Genomic DNA, 5,000 nt, shown 5'->3' on the forward strand with positions numbered 1-5,000 from the left:
CAAAACACACGGTGTGCGTGGAAACGCAGACCCAGGTGGGGGTTGTCAGGTCCGGGCCTCGTTAGAGCAGGCTCTGCTTTCGACAAGAGGTTTTTAAAAAGCCATCTGAATTCTTAAAGTGTTTTATTTCTCTCCCCCCCAAACCATCAGAAGATCCCGTTGGAATTTTACATCTCTGATAAAATAAAGCTAATTTTCAGCTTAGAGTTCTCCGCAGTGTCACGTTGTTCTTGGTTGGTTACTCTTTGTCGAGTACTGTTTTCCCACCCAGGGTGTTGCGGCTGTTTCCAGAGAAGCCCTGTCTCGGCCTACACAAACCACGCTGGCGTAATGGAGCCCCGCCAGGCAAGTTCTTCATTCCCCTAATTATGCTAACGAGCTCTAGCCCCCTCGCACACAACACACCGGAACCCTGTTCTCGCTAAGGGCTTGCTCCTGCCTTGGTATCACTGCTTCCCCACCCGTGGCGTAATGCCACGACTGACGGGCTCCGCAGCCAATCTCATGAAGAATTCCTGATAACTTCTCCGGCAGCAGGACCCTTCCATCCCGCTCGGGTTCCGACTGCTCCATTCCTCAAGCTCTGCATGTTCTCAAACCCAAACCCTCCAGCCCATCCCCTGCGATGTGTCACTTCCCCTCTGAATTGACGGTACTTCCCAGCAAAATGCAATAGCAAATTTTGAGTTTGTCATGAAGAAGTTTTGCAGCTGGCAACATAAAGGCTCCCCCCCTCACACAAAATCCAGCGGGACTAAAGCATCTTCTTGCCATCCATCACACACTCCAAGCTTATTTATTTCTCTCTGCACAGAGGTCTTTGCACCACAGCTAATGTCACCCCGCGGTCACCACAAGTGCTATATTTGGTGGTGACATCACGTAGCCAGCATCTGGCAGGAACCTCCAACCGGGTGATGCTTCCAAGCCAGCTGTGAACGGTTGTGGCAGGGGCCACGCACACATAACGTGAACATCGGTAGTAAACAGGACACAGATGCCTCCTGTGAGGAGCAGATTCCGAAATAATTGCAAGAGGAAACACATTTCTGTGGCAGAAATGCTATTTCTTGAGGTCACAGGGAAAAGAAACCAAAAGAGGCAACTTTTCCTCCTTTAGTTTTAATTTTCTAAGTAGGACACAGCATTGATGTATGTGATCTAGACCAGCTTGACAAAGCCTAACCCTTCAAAGTAACGGTTAGGGCAGGACTGTGCGACACCAGGTTGCCTTGCACTGCTGTCATCAGTTAACCCAGATGTTTCCTTATTTTAACATCCTTGCATGTCACCTAGGACAGAACGTTGCTGTACTACAGCGCTCTCCGCTTGGCGCGATTTCCAGACTTGCTCACTGAACTCAGCAAGAAGCTTTCTACTGATTCACTGGGGCTTTAGACCGGTTGCTGAAGTTTTAGAGCTCCTTAGGAAAAAAATCCTCTCTAGGCCGACTGGTAGGGACAATCAAATCAGCAGAGGAAAACCAGGGTGAGAGAGAGGGAAACCAGGCCTGGGTGCCATGGGGCTTTTACTGCCAAGCAAGCGAATGGCATATTCTCTTGATGCTTTACTCCTTTTGGAATCTTCTTGTTAACAGTGAATTCTTCAGAATGGCAAGATGATTTAGTTTTATTCTTCTGAGACTGTGGCCAAGAGCTTTGTTTTTCTTTCACATTCATCTCAGGCTGCAACCCCTCTGCCTGTGAAAGACCAGTGTAGGAAGCGGGTTTGGGCAGAAGGGCTCCACCTTCATTGTAGTAGCCTTTGTGCAGAAAGGATGGGCCAAGGGTAGTAAACTACGGAGAGGAGTGCAGGGGTTAAATATGGGAGGCAAAAGGAATTTGGAAAAGGTTACCAGTCGTTCTCTGGAGAAGCCCTAAGTAAGGAAAGGCTGTTACAAATAATAAAGGCCAGCGAGTGACCGAACAAGAAATCGTTCCAGCATAAAAGCAGCAAACATCGTACGACAGGGAAGCATTAACTCATTTCCTCATCACTGACCACCAGAGGGAACTCTTGCAACAAGATTCCCACGAGCTTCCAGCAGAGAAAGCCAAACCTGACAAAAACCTCCACCAACTCCCGTAGTTTTGTGGTTCAGATGAAAACAGGGGGAGATGGGGTACAAGGGTGGGGACTGGGAAGGGAGGGGAAAAAAACCCCAAGACTATGGGCCCTCAGTCAAAAGGAGAAGTTTTTACAGTGGTCTGGCAGGGGTCAGAAAAATGGTGAATTTTGCCATTGTAAGAAAGTCCTGCTTTGTTTGTTTGAAGTCTGTGAATGACCAAACAAAATAGACATCTTTCCTTGCTGCTATGATTTAACCCTCCTGGTGTCCTGGGCTCTCAACAAGGACCTGGAGCTTTTAAAATCTGTGCAGCAGATGCCTCCTGTGAGGAGCAGATTCCGAAATAATTGCAAGAGGAAACACATTTCTGTGGCAGAAATGCTATTTCTTGAGGTCACAGGGAAAATAAACCAAAAGAGGCAACTTTTCCTCCTTTAGTTTTAATTTTCTAAGTAGGACACAGCATTGATGTATGTGATCTAGACCAGCTTGACAAAGCCTAACCCTTCAAAGTAACGGTTAGGGCAGGACTGTGCGACACCAGGTTGCCTTGCACTGCTGTCATCAGTTAACCCAGATGTTTCCTTATTTTAACATCCTTGCATGTCACCTAGGACAGAACGTTGCTGTACTACAGCGCTCTCCGCTTGGCGCGATTTCCAGACTTGCTCACTGAACTCAGCAAGAAGCTTTCTACTGATTCACTGGGGCTTTAGACCGGTTGCTGAAGTTTTAGAGCTCCTTAGGAAAAAAATCCTCTCTAGGCCGACTGGTAGGGACAATCAAATCAGCAGAGGAAAACCAGGGTGAGAGAGAGGGAAACCAGGCCTGGGTGCCATGGGGCTTTTACTGCCAAGCAAGCGAATGGCATATTCTCTTGATGCTTTACTCCTTTTGGAATCTTCTTGTTAACAGTGAATTCTTCAGAATGGCAAGATGATTTAGTTTTATTCTTCTGAGACTGTGGCCAAGAGCTTTGTTTTTCTTTCACATTCATCTCAGGCTGCAACCCCTCTGCCTGTGAAAGACCAGTGTAGGAAGCGGGTTTGGGCAGAAGGGCTCCACCTTCATTGTAGCCTTTGTGCAGAAAGGATGGGCCAAGGGTAGTAAACTACGGAGAGGAGTGCAGGGGTTAAATATGGGAGGCAAAAGGAATTTGGAAAAGGTTACCAGTCGTTCTCTGGAGAAGCCCTAAGTAAGGAAAGGCTGTTACAAATAATAAAGGCCAGCGAGTGACCGAACAAGAAATCGTTCCAGCATAAAAGCAGCAAACATCGTACGACAGGGAAGCATTAACTCATTTCCTCATCACTGACCACCAGAGGGAACTCTTGCAACAAGATTCCCACGAGCTTCCAGCAGAGAAAGCCAAACCTGACAAAAACCTCCACCAACTCCCGTAGTTTTGTGGTTCAGATGAAAACAGGGGGAGATGGGGTACAAGGGTGGGGACTGGGAAGGGAGGGGAAAAAAACCCCAAGACTATGGGCCCTCAGTCAAAAGGAGAAGTTTTTACAGTGGTCTGGCAGGGGTCAGAAAAATGGTGAATTTTGCCATTGTAAGAAAGTCCTGCTTTGTTTGTTTGAAGTCTGTGAATGACCAAACAAAATAGACATCTTTCCTTGCTGCTATGATTTAACCCTCCTGGTGTCCTGGGCTCTCAACAAGGACCTGGAGCTTTTAAAATCTGTGCAAAACCCAGGCATGGAAGTGTGCTGCTTCTGCAACTGGCTAGCAAACCCCACATGTCACCAGGGAAACTGGGACTCTAGCTTCCAAATAATGACTGGCTCCTACCTACCGTCCATCTGGAGGGAGAACAGGATCACCAGAGGAAGGATGTTGATTTGTTAAACCATCGGATAAGCTGAAATCAAGCACCTGGTGTTTTCTTATATATTTGGTGAACCGCAGGCCCCCACCTGTAAGACAGAATATTTTCTCACTGGGATATCATGAAGGTCAATACAATCCTAGTTACCTGACTCAATGCCAAAGTCCCATCCGTGAGACAGTTACAGGGCTCTGAAGTGTCCTACAAGAAAGCAGAGCTGCTGTCAGCCAGGCAGGAGCACAGCACCCTCACGGTTAAGGACAGCTGTGCTTTAACATTATGTTTATGCAAGTGCTGCCACATGGAGACCACACAGTTGAAAAAGCACATTCCTTTCTGGAAAAAGCTCACAGAATTGAGCAGAGCTGGAACAGAATTCAATATGCATTTATCCAGGCTCTATAGGCATTAGTCTGGAATTCAAGAGGTCTTGGAGAATGATCTAAAAGCTGTAATTCTGGCTCCCTTCATATAGCCATTACTCTTAGTTTGTGCACACACATACATTCCTCTGTGGTACCAGTGGAACTTAAACTCTTCCCTATTTGCAGGCCCCTGCGGTAACACAGTCAGTAAACTGCCCTGCATAAAAATAAACTTTTTCTTTTTGCAGGGCTATTTTTAACCCAGAACAGCTCATTGGCCCAATTCAGCATGTAGTCCCATGAAAACAGCTGTGCTGGCACCAGCGTGGGGTGGGAATGTGCAGCTGGCAGGGAAGATGAGGGCAGGAACTGCTGGTACAGCTCTCACGGAAAAAGCACAGCGAGCTGCGCCCTTAAGGTGCAGGCAAGCCTGGCTTCACACAAGCTACCACAGCGAGCTGCAGAAGCTGGGGAGCCACGGGGGGATTGGGACCCACCCTGCAGCCCTCCTAACGGAACGTACCGACTGCAGAGACAAGTCCTAGCCGCTCTCCTGGGGCAAAAGCCGGGCTTACACCGGCGCCCCTGAACCCTCCTCCTGCCGGCCCGTGACAGAAAAGCCGAGCGCCGGCAAGGCATGAGGAGAGACAGGCCCTGCAAGCGGTCGCTGCTGCTCTCAGATACCCAGAGCGGACCGTCCCAGTTGCGGGAAGCCCCCACCGGTACCTGCACA

Source organism: Egretta garzetta, unplaced genomic scaffold (assembly GCF_000687185.1).
Source record: "Egretta garzetta isolate BGI_Z169 unplaced genomic scaffold, ASM68718v1 scaffold108, whole genome shotgun sequence".
NCBI lineage: Eukaryota > Metazoa > Chordata > Aves > Pelecaniformes > Ardeidae > Egretta > Egretta garzetta.